This window comes from Bidens hawaiensis, unplaced genomic scaffold (assembly GCF_021521415.1).
Source record: "Bidens hawaiensis isolate Kalapana, Puna unplaced genomic scaffold, B.hawaiensis_p1.1 tig00012724_1, whole genome shotgun sequence".
Classification (NCBI taxonomy): Eukaryota; Viridiplantae; Streptophyta; class Magnoliopsida; order Asterales; family Asteraceae; genus Bidens; species Bidens hawaiensis.
In genome coordinates this window covers 360,887-376,826 of record NW_027492052.1, presented here as the reverse complement: position 1 = coordinate 376,826, position 15,940 = coordinate 360,887, and the positions used below count along the sequence as shown (strand labels likewise).

At 43.2% G+C, this 15,940-nt stretch overlaps 1 pseudogene across 1 annotated transcript; it reads right to left on the bottom strand.

Moving 5' to 3' along the window:
- Positions 1 to 1,368: 1,368 nt before the first annotated feature.
- Positions 1,369 to 3,147, bottom strand: LOC143541893 (enoyl-CoA delta isomerase 2, peroxisomal pseudogene; annotated as a pseudogene). The gene is made up of 2 exons (XR_013136825.1): positions 2,681 to 3,147; positions 1,369 to 1,486 (listed from the first exon to the last, which is right to left on the bottom strand). The product of XR_013136825.1 is annotated as an enoyl-CoA delta isomerase 2, peroxisomal pseudogene (transcript).
- Between the last annotated feature and the right edge of the window lie 12,793 nt (positions 3,148 to 15,940).

The following is a 15,940-nucleotide window of genomic DNA, read 5'->3' as shown; positions in this document are numbered from 1 at the left end:
CCATGCTTGCAGAAACGGGAATAACATCCCCGCATGACGGGAACGTCGAGAACTATATTGTTTGAAACTCCAAGATGGAATTGGTGGTTTTAGCATAATTGATCACTATGTTGAAAACTACCAAAACCCCATGGAGAATCCACAAGTGGGACTCAACGCTCCTGACTTGCGAGGAGGTTACAAACCTACCCGCTTCATACCCAAAGATCAAGCAGAAAAGTCGGGAATTTCTGCGTGACATCAGGAAAATCGCGGGAAGAATCCCCACGGAAAACCTAAAAACTAAAAACCCTTTTCAAAACCCCTTACTAGTCCAAAAGTTCACCTCACTTATTATTAATTCATGAGAAGAACATTGGACTGGGGGGACTTGAAGAGGTAGGTCCCAGCAGAGCCCAGTTGGACCCGCAAGACTCACCTTGAACAGGGACGTCTGCGCAACGACCAACTGCTCCCGCAGGACCCACCATGCTCAGAGAAAACCTTACGCGCAGTACGCCAGCTGTACACGCAGGGAAAGCCTCCCAATGGTGAAGTACCCCGCTTGTTCCCGCAGTTGCGGATACAAGCCATCAGGGAAGGCTACCCGCACTGGCAGCAAGGCTACACGCACAAGGCACTAGCTACTTCAGTAGTCACATGAAGGAATGAGCAAGGCGGGAATAATCCCGCCTAAATGAGCCAGTCCATATGCTTCTGGAAGATCTTTTGTACTATACCTACTAAGGTATGGGCAGAACAGACGATCTGACCAGAACAGCCCATGAACCAATCACAGGGTGACAGCTCACCGACAACAGTACGAGGAGGAGCACCCTCTAGTACTGTTTCACTATTAGCCACTGCCTACTCACCAACCCTTACTATGGGACGTGCGCAGCTTACAGTTGGTGGAACAGTGCATAGCCGACAGTAAAGGAACAGTATACAGCCGACCTTGTTACTGTCGGCCGTAGTCTATCCACCAACCAGCATGGCCTGTGCGTAGTCCACTGTTGGTAGAACAGGAATACTATTCAGCCGGCTGTACCTTCTAGGAAACCTACCTTCGGCTATAAATACTCCAACACCTTGGAATGGTAAGGACATCATCTGATATCTCGTTATCTTATCTTATCTAGCAATCTCTCAATATACACTTATATTCAGAGCAATCTAGTCTGATTCTCACGCCGGTGGGTGGTCACAAGGAGGAACCCCCCCCTTCTCAGTGACGAGCTTACGGTGTTTGTTTTGCAGGTCACCTGAAGAACAACCTTCTCTGCTGGACCTCATCCTCGTGGGAAACATTACTTAACCCCCAGATTATCCGTAATCTGCCCCGGGTCACTTAGTGTTTCTTCACCTAACGCATAGCAGCCTCAACCTTTATTCTACATTTTCATGCGCCGAATCAATCAAACCCTTAACCAACGCCTCATCCGCCTTAATCTTCATCCCACGCAACAATACGTCTCGTCGGACGTCCGCCTTCGTCGCTTTACACCTAATCATTAGGTGTTCAGTATATGAATTAGATTCAAAGAACTCGAAATTCATTCAAATTTGATATTTATTGTTCACATATCATTCGAATTCAATTCGAGTAGTAACCAAATACTAATAGGAATATGAATTTATGATTTATATTTAGCTCGTTTTGAATTCAAATTCAAATATATATGTGTATATATAACGCAAAACTATTTTTATTATATATAATACATTTTATTTTCAAATACATTTTATTTTCAAATTCAAATTTATGATCGCCCAGCTTGCGGTGCGCACATATAATGTATATATAAAATGAGTTTGCACTACTTTTGACGTTATTTTACTAATCTCGTGAAAATAACGTTAAAAGTGACGGAAGGTTAATCAGTCATCATGCGGTGGAGTTGATAGCCGAAAGACAAGGGTACATGCACCAATCAGCGGTGTCCTGATGGTTGCGTGTTGTTGTTCCAAAACGTGTTGTTCTGGACACGCAAACCGGCTCACGACAGACCGTCCCAGACCCATCACGTGAGAGGTAAATCAGCCTCACTCAGCGGCAAGGCGATTGGCGCTTAGGATCGGTTTCGAACCCACGACCTCTAGGTTATTGTTCCAAGTCTTACGCCCCCTTGACCAACTGAGCTACACGGCGGGGACGATGGTTGAGTGTTATGTGCCTTATGTCCAAGGCTTGATGCAAAACTATTAACGAGCCTGAGGTCTCACCGAAAGCAGCCTCTCTATTCCTATAGGGCAGAGGTAAGACTGCCTACATCTTACCCTACTCAGACTCTACCATAACTTTGCTATTGATGAGATATACTGTGTACGATGATGATGATATATTTATAAAAACAATAAATTTTTGAAGTCCTTTAATTTTTATATACTAGAAATTGAAAGTTCAACATATTGATTATTCATAAAAATAATATAATAGTAATTTTGTTAGCTACGATGAACATATAATTGAACGTTACCACTTAAAATAACTAATATATTTTAAATGTTTTAACTTTGAATGTTTATTTATTTTTATAAACTTGTGATTTTGTTTTTTTGTTAAAAACTAGGTTTGCAAAGGTTTTAAAATTAGAATTAGAATATCATTTTTCGATTCGATTTCTAAGTTTAAACTCGAATTGAATAAGCTATTTTGAATTCGAATTTAGTTTCACTGAAATTCGATTTTTTGAACTACCTAATCACCGTTGTGAAATAATCCGGCAACGACATCGCCATATCCACCTCACTCATATACAAAACACCTCGATCCCGTCTCATCACGACAAAATCATGACTAACCGCTAGCAAAAATCCCGCCGCCGCAGCGTGACCAGTAACTGCAGCGATCGTCGGCATTGGAAGCTCAAATAAGTCAGCAATTACCTCTTTAAGCAATGTTACCATATGACCTAAGAAATCAATCGCTTCGGAACGAGAATTGGACACTGATTTCACCTGCGCGAGATCTAATCCGTTGGAGAAGAACTTGTTACCTTCGGCTAGGGTTATGAGCACCGAACAAGGCGTTGACTGAGATTTGACTTTGGAAAGAGATGAGCGAATGGAGGCAAGGAGAGTCGGATTGAGACGGTGTTCATCGGCACCATCGCCGGTTAGCGTTAGGTAAAAGATTTTGCCACATTTTTCTAAAGTGCACATATTGTTGTTTGATCAAAATATGAATATGGTGGTTTGATAGGGTTTACAAAGTGTCATAGAGAAAACCAAACCGTCCAAGCAAGATGCTTGCCACAACAAATAAAAACCATTGAAAACAACGAAACATGAAACTCTTCTTTACATATTAAAACCACATATCTTGATATTTCCTTAAACTTCAAATCGTGACCATATAGACTGTAAGGAACGCTTTTGCCTTTCGTTTTGGATACATTAAAAACTTATATACATTTCCTACATATCTCTCGTATAAAAGAATAGAAAGGAGTCTTACACCATTGGGAAATTTCTTGCGACTTTGCTTGGCAAAACCGCACGCCACGAAGAGGTGTTTTACGCTAATTCATATTGTTCACCACATCTAGGAGAAGAATATGAGATATAATGAAAACATATTTTTATCATTTACAACTTTCATATATATATATATACAATTTAGAGAATACTCTAAATAACAAAGGAGCCAGACTATTGGGATAAAATTAATTATAAAATATGTCTAAGGCTAAGCTTGTGAAGAGAAATCGAATAATGAACTAATTATTTGATTTGGCTTCTGAAGAAACGTGGATCGACTCACTGGTAGACGATCAACTTTCCTCGGGTGTGATTATGCTATTTCACCGATGGTTCTCTGGGATCTGGATTCTTCCACCTACAAAATGAACAGCACCGTAAACTTACCCCTCAGAAAGGGACAGAGGGGTCCTCTTTGGGGTAACCCTCCGGTGTGAGAATAAGAGTTTGTAAGAGAAGATAATAATATGAGAGTAAGGAAATTGGAGTGTATTGCTTAATATAGCTGAATACTGTGTAATAGGGTGTGTCTCTCCTTGTGGAGTTGATGTGGTATTTATAGTGCTAGGGTTTCCAATGATTGGGCTCAGACCCAATTATGGCCTTTTTGGCCTCCTCCTATAGCTTCGCGCCACGTGTCCTTGGGACACCTGGTGCTTTTTCATTGGTTAGTTGCACATGGGTTTTGCTGAGTTGTCCACCTTTCATTGGCAGCTGTCAACATCAGCATATTCTTATTCCTTAAAAAGATACCTTCTGGAAGGTTGTCTGACGTGCACAATCAAGGTTGTCCTTACCCTAATTTGGATAAGGACGAGATTGATTATGTGCATGTGTGATATGCGCCTATCCTGAGGATGCGCGAGGTCTTCTCTTTATTCTCACGCGCAGATGTTTCATGCGCAGATGTGATATGCACAAGCATGTGATATGCGCCACGCGCGGATGCGCCACGCGCAGATGTGATATGCGTGAGCATGTGATACGCATGAGCATATGTGATGCGTGAGCATATGTGATGCCTGAGCATATGTGATGCCTGAGCATATGTGATGCATGAGCATATGTGATATGCACCATGCGCATAGGTTTTGGCTTTGTGCCTTCATAATGTCTTGATTTCAAGCCTCTTGTCTATATCTTGTGGGTTGACCCGCCTCGCTCGGTGTTGAGGAGGGTACATACCTCTTCAAGCCCCCCCAGTCTAATGTGTGTCTTGTCTCGCGCGAGCGAGGTAAGATAGATATTAGACTTAATAGTTTGCTCTTTTAGTAGGGTTTTGTCTTTTTCTTCTTATTACTCATCGTTGCGCGAAATTCTATCCTTTTGGTTGAAACGAATCATCCCTGTACGTGGTTGGTTGTTGCTGACATGCGTCAGTGATGGAGACGTGTCAGACCTTTCGTGTGCTCGAGGTGCTACAGTTGCCTTTCATGTCCCCTCACATAGTGTCAGGAACACGTGTCGCGCTCGCGTTGGTCCGTACCTGCGAGTGGTGGCGCGTGAACTCTGGCAGCACCTGTATAGTTTCTTTTCGTGTCCCCTCACACAGTGTCAGGGACACGTGTCGCGCTCGCGTTGGCTTACACCTGCGAGTGGGGGCGCGTGAAGTCCGATCAGTACCAATTTTTCTCTCTCCTGGGCCTATAAAAGCAAGCCCTTTTGAGTTTTTTATCCTTCATCTTCTTTGTTGTTTATTCCGAGCTTTTTCCTTTCATTCTATTCCGATTGCCTGTCTTCTGCTTCCAGATCTCTGTTCTTCAGAAGCATCCCTTGTCCGATTTTATAGTTGTATGTCTGATAGCTCAGACAACACAATCTCCCCCAGCCATCGCCGTGTGAAATCGTTAGTAATGTCTACGTTGAAGAAGACCGGCAAGGGGAAGAGGGCTGCTGAGGCCTCATCGGAGGAGGTAGGGAAAACCAAGGCAGTGAAGAAGTGGGATGAGATCCCCTGTTATCTGAGGCAGTCCGATTTTGACAGCCTTATCGCCTCTCAGGGTTTTCTCCCTGAGTATGGCTGCATGCTGCCGGCGGCCGGGCAAACGGCGGCGGACCCGCCCACCGGCTATATATCCCTGTATTGCCATTTTTTCACCCACTGCAACCTTCGTCTCCCGATGACAAGGTTTGTGGATGCGCTGCTTAAGTTTTATGGGATTCATATATCCCAAGTCCATCCGTTTGGACTCGTGCGCATGACTCACTTTGAGTTCATGTGCAAATCTCAGCGCGAGGACCCCACCCCTCGTCGCTTTCAATTTTTTTACAAGCCAAAGATCCAAGATTCTTGGTTCTCCTTCATTCCTCGCAGTCAGAAGGTCAAGTGTTGCACTGTTTCCTTCAAGAGCCTTCATGACTGGTCTGAGAGATTTTTTTACATTAAGGCTGGTGTGATCCCCATCCGCATGACCATGCGCGCGATCTCTTCTGCGCCTGCGGATGTGGGTGTCTTCAAGAACCCAACTGGCGCCTGGGTTAAAAAGTTGACTGCCGAACCATCCCCCGCCAAGAACATTTGTGAGGAGGCGCTGGTGGGGGTTGGTATGAGCAGGAGGTGGGCCGACAGCGCGACTGAGCCCGTTATCCAAGTTGACGGCTTGTGTAAGTTAACTCATTGCATTACTTCTGCGCGAATATAATTCGTTTTGCTGATATCATTTGACTTGTTTTGTGCAGTCAGCAAGGAGTATGTCCACGCCGCCTATGATGAGCATATGGAGGGTGGCTCCGTAGCGCTGGGCGCTGGGGAGGTTGGCTTCCCCGATCGCTTCGATGACATGTTCATCCCTGTTGATCTGGGATTTCTCTTTGACAGCGATGCGCCTGGTAAGCCTTTGTACTTATGCTTATGCCTTTATAATACCAAATTTGGCTAACATTTCTGTTGCACGTATTGTAGACGCGCTTGAGAACTACGAGCTGGAGCTCGCGGAAGAGGAGGAGGAGGAGGCTGAGTTGCCCCAACTAAAGCGTAAAGCTAAGGGGAAAACTGGCGCAGGGGCCAGTAAGAAACAGAAGAAAGATGTTGCCCCTGTTGCTCAGGATCCTCCTACTCAGGCGAGGGGACTTGAGAAAACCCAGGAGTTTACCTCCACGTTTTCCTTGTCTTCCCTGCCTCAAAAAGTGGGCAGACCTCCTGTCCACACGAGGTATGGTGCCGCTACCTCCTCCGTTGGCGCGGCGGAAAAGGGGAGCGGCGTTGCGCCTGCCGTTTCCTCTTCGACAGGTATACTTTGCTTATCCTTTATGGTTCTATGAGCGCGATTCTGAAAGAATTACTAATGAATCTTTGCTCACTCAAATGTTTGTAGAGCCAGCGACGTTGGTGGATCAACCTCAGGCGCCACAAGGTGCCGAGGCCGCGCCGGAGGTCGCTTCGAAGTCCCCTGTTTTACCCTCAAAAAAGGTGAGAATGGACTTCATGGCGATGTTTGACTCGCGAACGGCGTTGCGCCAAGGTATGTATTGCGCTTTTATTTTCTGACTTTTTTCTTTTAGATCAAGTCATGAACCATTTGTTTTTGTTGATTTTTCATAGGAGTCATAGCTGGCGTTCAAGCTGCTGGCGGCACTGCTGGCGCCGGTGCCAGCGCCGTTGGTTCTGCTCCTGCTCCTGCAAGCGCTGAATCTCCCCTCATCGGGATTACTAAGGAGCAGGAGGCCGTTTTACGCGCCGATCTTGCGGCGTCGAGACCTCCCTCACCTCCTCCTGCGCGCAGCCCTCCTCGCGAGACTGATTTTGTTTCTTCTAGGTCGCAGGAGAAAGGCCTGTTTCAGAGGATGAGGAGGTCCAAGTTGAAGGCTCCGACAGCGGCCGCGCCAGCCCTGCAGCGCCACGAGATTTCGCGGCGCAGTCTTCTCGTGGGGCTGGCGCTGACTTTTCTGCTTCATCCCCGCAGGTATAGGCTTGTTTTTGCTCCGCTGCGCGGACTTCCATATTAGTGTTTTGATGACTTAGATCATTACTTTGTGTTTGCAGGAAGCCGATCACATTTACCGCCCGAGATGGAATATTACTGAAGACAGCTCATTTCAGTCCATGGGTGTGTGTGAGGACTTCAAGGACCTCAACAAAGCATGCCCAAAAGATTGTTACCCCCTCCCAAACATCGACGCAAAGGTGGACTCCGTGGCGCCATTCAAGCTCAAATGTTTCCTGGATGCCTACAAGGGCTATCACCAGATTCAAATGGCACCACAAGACGAGGACAAGACCGCCTTCAGAACCGACAAGGGTGTTTTTTGTTACACAAAAATGCCTTTTGGTTTGAAAAATGCTGGAGCCACCTACCAAAGACTTATGGATGCCGTTTTCAGCGAGCAAATTGGAAGAAACCTAGAAGTCTACGTGGATGATTTGGTGATCAAAAGCAGGAAGGAAAAACAAATGCTCAAAGACATCGAAGAAACCCTTGGGCGCCTAAAGGAAGTTAACATGAAGCTCAATCCGAGCAAATGCACTTTCGGCGTACAAGAGGGAAAATTTCTAGGTGTAATGGTCACCAAGGATGGTTTCAAGGTGAACCCAGAAAAGGTGGAGGCCATCCTTGACATGCCCTCGCCATCCACCATGAAAGAAGTCCAGAAGCTAAATGGTAGATTGGTTTCAATCAACACCTAGAAACCATCCTTGAAACCATCCTTGGTGACCATTACACCTAGAAATTTTCCCTCTTGTACGCCGAAAGTGCATTTGCTCGGATTGAGCTTCATGTTAACTTCCTTTAGGCGCCCAAGGGTTTCTTCGATGTCTTTGAGCATTTGTTTTTCCTCCCTGCTTTTGATCACCAAATCATCCACGTAGACTTCTAGGTTTCTTCCAATTTGCTCGCTGAAAACGGCATCCATAAGTCTTTGGTAGGTGGCTCCCGCATTTTTCAAACAAAAGGGCATTTTTGTGTAACAAAAAACACCCTTGTCGGTTCTGAAGGCGGTCTTGTCCTCGTCTTGTGGTGCCATTTGAATCTGGTGATAGCCCTTGTAGGCATCCAGGAAACATTTGAGCTTGAATGGCGCCACGGAGTCCACCTTTGCGTCGATGTTTGGGAGGGGGGTAACAATCTTTTGGGCATGCTTTGTTGAGGTCCTTGAAGTCCTCACACACACCCATGGACGGTATGGCGTTGAATTGGGCAATCGTTCCTCTACCCAAGATCATATTGTGGCAAGAAGTGGTGGGCAAGACCAAGAAGTTGACAACTTCGGCTCGCTTGTGTTTCTCATCCCCCATAGTTAGCTCAAATTGTATTTGACCTAGGGGATGAATGATTTCATTTGAAACACCAGAGATTGGTGCATTCACAATTTCAAGCCTTGCTTGGTCTGCCGGATCCAGTTTCCTGAAACATTGCTCATACATGATGTCTGATTCGCTGCCAGTGTCCACCAGGACTTTTGACACTTCATAATGAGCAATGTGTGTAGTGATGACAAGAGGACTGCTGATAGAAGGGCCTCCCCTGATTCTTGGGAATATTACTTGTTGCTCGCGCCAATCTCCTTGGATTTGCGCGCTTCTCTTTCTTGATATTTGCCCTTGCCTTCCTCCCTCAGCTACACAGATTCTTTTGTACTTTTTGCTGGCTGAGGCTCCTTCTGATTGTTCATTTTCTGGTCTTGAGTTTTTCACCAGGTGAGCCAGCTTGCCTGATTTCACATCTTTTTCAATTGCATCCTTCAAGTGGTGGCATGCATCAGTGTTGTGTCCTGTGGACTTGTGAAACTCACAGTACTTGCCACTGTTTGATGGTCCCTTGTAGTGTAGTGGCTTGGGGCTTTTGAACTGGACATTCTCAGTGCTTAACACTTGTGAAGGCGTTTTAGTGAGGGGAGTCCATATTCTTGGCAGAGGTCTGTTAGGATCTCTGCCGCCTTCCCTCTTGTCACCCTCCTCGCGATTACGAACGTCTTTTTGGGGCTGGGGTGAGCTTGGTTGCGCCTGCTTTTCTGCGGAAGAAAAACTGGTTGGTTGCAACCTGGACCATACAGAGTTCTGTTTGCCCCTTCTTTCGTTGCTGCGCGGTGTCTCAGCTTGATGCCCTCTTTCTCTCGCTCTATCTTGGGCAATTTGTTTTTCATTTCTCGCGAAAACTCGCGATGCTTCCATTAGCTTGGCCCAAGTGGTTGGCATGCCGTCTCTGCTTACGAGAGCTCGGCGGAGTTGATCACTGCGCGCGCCTTGTATAAAGGCCACGCGCAAGAGTTGCTCAGTGATACCTCCGATTGCCAGAGACTCCTGATTGAAACGAGTTATGTAGTCTTCAATCGTTTCATCATTCCTGCGCACGCAGTGCATGATGTCATCAGGGTCGCGCGTGTGTCTGCGCTGCTGTACGAAGTGGGCTTGGAACTTTTCCAATAGTTCCTCGAACCCATCGATCTGCCCAGTCGGCAAGCTCTCGAACCAGACACGCGCCGCGCCCGTGAGGCAACGAGCAAACATGTGACACCATGTTGGCATCGTCCAGCTTTCTAGGTTTCCAGTGTTGTAAAAACCTTGTAAGAAATCGTCTGGATCTGTTGTGCCGTCGTATTTGCCCAAACCACTTGGCATCTTGGTTTTGTGCTGAATAGGAGCCTTCGCGATGCGCTCAGTGAATTTTGAATGTTTCACTAAGATGGCTGGCCTGTACGGTGTGGTTACGTCCACTTGCCCTCTCACTGGTGGGCTATACGGTGTGTACAGATCCATGTCGGCTTTGGCTCCAGGCGTCACGTTCATGTGCGCGCGGAGCTGTGAGCCTCCTGCATGAGTATCTCGCGTCTTCCTCATGCTGTGCACTTCTTCATCACTAAACTCAGCGTGTTCAGTGTGAACAGAGTGACCCTCTTCCGGCGCGCGCGCCCTTTTTGTTCCATGAGCGGTTTGCTTGTCAAACGCTAGCCTTTGTGTTAAGTCGGCTAACTTTTTGTGTTTGACCATCTCATTGTACTTGTCCATTAGACGTCGTTGCTTGTTTATGAGCCATTCTTTAGGGTCATTGGCTTCATCTTCTGGACCCATTGGTCCTTTTTGTTTCGCGCCGGCAAGATTTTGGAACGTGAGATCGTCTGGAGGAGTTTCAGTCTGGCTATGAGGAGTTGTGATGAAGGGATGGTTACTGGTGGTGCGCGTAGAATCACGCGGCACCCTCAGAAACTGCTGTCCCCCATTAACATCCTCACGCTCAATATCCTCCAGAACTTGATCGACGTTACGAACACCAGAAACCATGGTGAAAATTTTTTTTTAGAGAACTGATAAGATTTCGTTGCCGTCGTCCCACGGATGGCGCCAATGAAGAAACGTGGATCGACTCACTGGTAGACGATCAACTTTCCTCGGGTGTGATTATGCTATTTCACCGATGGTTCTCTGGGATCTGGATTCTTCCACCTACAAAATGAACAGCACCGTAAACTTACCCCTCAGAAAGGGACAGAGGGGTCCTCTTTGGGGTAACCCTCCGGTGTGAGAATAAGAGTTTGTAAGAGAAGATAATAATATGAGAGTAAGGAAATTGGAGTGTATTGCTTAATATAGCTGAATACTGTGTAATAAGGTGTGTCTCTCCTTGTGGAGTTGATGTGGTATTTATAGTGCTAGGGTTTCCAATGATTGGGCTCAGATCCAATTATGGCCTTTTTGGCCTCCTCCTATAGCTTCGCGCCACGTGTCCTTGGGACACCTGGTGCTTTTTCATTGGTTAGTTGCACATGGGTTTTGCTGAGTTGTCCACCTTTCATTAGCAGCTGTCAACATCAGCATATTCTTATTCCTTAAAAAGATACCTTCTGGAAGGTTGTCTGACGTGCACAATCAAGGTTGTCCTTACCCTAATTTGGATAAGGACGAGATTGATTATGTGCATGTGTGATATGCGCCTATCCTGAGGATGCGCGAGGTCTTCTCTTTATTCTCACCCGCAGATGTTTCATGCGCAGATGTGATATGCACAAGCATGTGATATGCGCCACGCGCGGATGCGCCACGCGCAGATGTGATATGCGTGAGCATGTGATACGCGTGAGCATATGTGATGCGTGAGCATATGTGATGCCTGAGCATATGTGATGCATGAGCATATGTGATATGCGCCGTGCGCATAGGTTTTGGCTTTGTGCCTTCATAATGTCTTGATTTCAAGCCTCTTGTCTATATCTTGTGGGTTGACCCGCCTCGCTCGGTGTTGAGGCGGGTACATACCTCTTCAGCTTCATTTGCTCTATCTTGATTAATTGAGTTAGTTGTTTTGGCTTGATTTGCTCCATCCTAACTAATTGAGTTATTGTTATATTCCTTGATAAACGTGGAAACCGCCACATCCTCTTCGCCAACGATAGTAGCGACAGAATCCTCTACATTTCTACCCGCCACGCGAGAATGTCAACCTTCTTTTGCACCTAATTGTTCCAACCAAAACCACACTCTCGAGTATGGAACATACCCAAGCTCCTTTATCAAACCGGACTAAATTGATATTTGAATTATGTTTTTATAAATTTTCACATCGTATTATTTATTCTTTTATATTAAAAATACCGGATAACTAGTTAAATAATAAGTACAAAACGATTACATTAAAGTGGCGGGAAAACGGGCAACAAGTTGTGCCGCAACCCCCTTTTGAATAACAATGACAATCCTACTAAAAACAAAACTTTGGGACCTAGGAGCCGAAGAGATTCCGCATATGACACGCTGAACCCTACTCAAAAAGTTCACAGCCTCCGGGGCCAGAAAGCCAAATGTATCAAAAGCAAATGGAGAAAGACATGTTGATTCTCTAAACAACTTTTCTCGTGTTTAACAAGAGAAAGCTCCTGTTAATTTTCTCATGGATCCTCTTGAAGGGATGTCTACTTTACGACCGACTGATATTCTTGTATTCGGGTGGGCAGGGGGGAATCACGTATGTGTGGATATTACAGGAGTGTCTCCTCTTGTTGGATATATAGACCGTGGCTTTGTTGTGGGTCAGGCTGCGTTGAAGGCTATTAAAAATGATTTATATCTTAGAATATTCTTTTATCATCGTGGTTAAAGAGGTAATCAACAAATTGTATTAGCTGTAATGTTTAATGCCATTATTTTCTGTCTTTGGAAATGCATCCATTGAGACCATAAGATATCAAAACTAAACTAATGTTAATTTTTTTTCTATTATTCATCGGTTTATTTGTCTTTGGTAGACAGTTAGACAAATAATCCCATAAAGACGTTTGGACAAATGATCGAATGGATTAAACACTTAACAGAATAAGCCTAAGTTAATTATTATAACAATCACATGCTATTGTTGGGTCTATATCCATACCAAATTTGAAAGCCTGTGTAATAGTCATATACATCAAAATATGATAAGAGTGAACGGTAGACCAAATTGTTGGGTCTAGTTCTTGATATCAATATAATTTAACAGGTTAAATGATATAGAAGGAGAGAGGTTTCACATGTACACTTTAGAGACTACTTATCTTATATTAGAGTTGTTCACAAGCCGAGCCGAATCGAGAGAATGCTTGCTCGTTGCTTGGCTCGTTTACAACCGAACCAAATGTTTGAAATCCGAACCGAGCGAAAATCGAATCGAGCATTTATCGATCGTCATAGAATATTGAGCTATTTTCGAGCATTATTTATTTCATTTTCACTCTAAAAGTCTCAAAGTTTGAAGGTTGTTAAAAATATTTTTTGTAAACAAATTAATAGTTTTTAGATAAACGTGTAATAACTTTAATTTTTTATGAGAATAAAGTTTAAAGTGACATATAATGAACATTTAACTAACATTTGTAATTTTAAAAACTTGAATCTAACAAATAATACTATAAAGCTGATCGAATAGAAAAAATTTAAATGGGTTTAAAAACTGTATACTAATATTTTATGTATGGACTCAGGGGCGGATTCAGTATTGAGTCAGGGAGAGCGTATGCACCCCCTCAAATTCATATTTTCTTCTATAAACTTCTACTATATTAGGTTCAAGAACCCAAGTCCCCATCCGCGTTTTTTTAGTGCCCCAAACTCAACTTTCCGAGCGAACTTTTCAAACGTAAGTGTAGTTTTTCTTTCACAAAATAATAGTTAAGCTTAAGTTATTTAATTGTCTAACCACTTCATCAATTAGTTATTAATAGAGTGATATATTTTATTAGTTTAATCGGACTATTATAATAATTAGACCAAAATATGATAGTATTCAGAGTATCATCTTTTTTACAGTTCTCCACCATTTAACATTAAAGTTTTTTATTTGTACATAAGAGCATTTTCTGCCATAACAATTATACAACAGTCTTTATCAACTGTAATTTGTATTTTGTATTGTATTTTGGGGAAATTTATTGCTTACATTTCTATACGTGGTTTCTTTAATGTAATTTCATTTGACCTGACCCATTTTAGTTTGATTTGAACCGTTCTATGTTGACCGTTTTTTGCACCCACTAACAAAATTTTCTGAATCCGCCAGTGTGTATGGTGTCTATATATTTATACATTTGTTCATGCATAATTAATTATATATAAAATAATTTAAAAATATTCGAGCCGAACCGAACCAAGCAGACCTTTGCTCGTCGCTTGCTCGTTTACAAACTGAACCGAGTAGAGCGGCTTGTTTACAATCGAGCGAGCATTTTCCAAAAGAACGACGAGCGGGTTGAACGACCCCTTATAAAATTTACCATTTACTTGTTTATTTTGAGTATTTATTTCAACGGGAGAAACAAATTAATGGATTAGTCCTTTCACAAACTAGCTATTTTTCCCATTCATTCCATTTAAAGTTATTCGCTTATTCATTTGTTTGAAAATATATAAAAAATGGTGAAACTAGGCTAATCAACGGGAGAAACGGCCTCGTTAGAAGTTATACGGTTCAGTTTATTGTTTGAAAAATGGGTTATAGTTTATAACCGGTTGAGATGCTTATAAAAAAATTAGTTTAATTTAATTTGTATAGAATTAAAATATAAATAATATATAAAATTATTTATCGTGTATATTAATCAAACACTTATATTATGTATACAGCTTTTTAGTTATAATATGAACAAGTTAATTTAACCGATTCGTTAAGTTCAACTTAATGGTCCTTACTTTTCCAACAACGTATCCAATGGTTCCACCAATAATTCTAGTCAAGACCGACAACTGAGTTTGAAGAGTGAACATTCATTCAGTCGTCAGATAACTTAAAGATATTTAAACTGAAAAGCCTATATGATTTAGGAACATTACATTTATTTAGAAAAAAAGGCTACTCGAAACTAATAGAAGTAGATTGTTAGAAGTATAAATTAATTACACATTTTAATTTCTAGCATTTTGTATGTAACACATTGGTTGTGCTTGATGGTGACAATAATAACTTGTCTCTCACGCTATATAAATCTCATTTTAAATCCAGTCGTTATTCACATATTTTAACCATAATCGATCATGTTCAAGATTCAAGAAGTCAATTTTTGTACCAAAAGTAAAGCAAAAAAGAGGCCGAACCAATTGTTGGACATGTATGCAGATCTCAGAGGAATTCTTGGGATATACATTGCTAATTTAAGGAGAAGATTGTGTGCTTAATCTTTATGCATGATTCATGACACGTCCTCCCTTATTTTGGTCATGTTAAGGTAGTTTTGTAGCAAAGACATATCGCGTATGTATACGCCTCTTGCGTCTGCTGCCACCCTTATCCGATGTATTTCGATGGTGAAGGACGTTGTGACGCTTTGCTAGGTTGGCAAATATAACATTTCCAATAACACAAGTGGATACATGTACACCTTTGACCTTCCTTTGTGTGACTTACTAGAAATAAACACACTCAATTGTACATTTGTTCTCACATTTTGCCTTTAAAAAAATAGTATAAAGTTCAATAAAATAAAAAGAAATCTAAAGATGACCATATTTATTTATATATCCTATCACAATAAATATAGGATGACAATAAATCGGGTTTAAGACGAATTTGTTAAACCCAACCCCATACTCAATTATAAAAGCTTGTCTCTGAAGAGGTAGGTCCCAGCAGAGACCAGTTGGTCCCGCAAGACTCACCTTGAACAGGGACGTCTGCGCAAAGGCCATCTGCTCCCGCAGGACCCACCATGCTCATAGAATCTTACGCGCAGTACGCAAGCTGTACACGCAGGGAAAGCCTCCCAATGGTGAAGTACCCCGCCTGTTCCCGCAGTTGCGGATACAAGCCATCAGGGAAGGCAACCCGCAGACAGCAGGGCTACACGCACAAGGCAATAGCTACTTCAGTAGTCACATGAAGGAATGAGCAAGGCGGGAACAATCCCGCCAAAATGAGCCAGTCCGTATGATTCTGAAAGATCTTTTGTACTATACCTACCAAGGTATGGGTAGGACAGACGATCTGACCAGAACAACCCATGAGCCAATCACAGGGTGACAGCTCACCGACAACAGTACGAGGAGGAGCACCCTCTAGTACTGTTTGTCACTATTAGCCGCTGC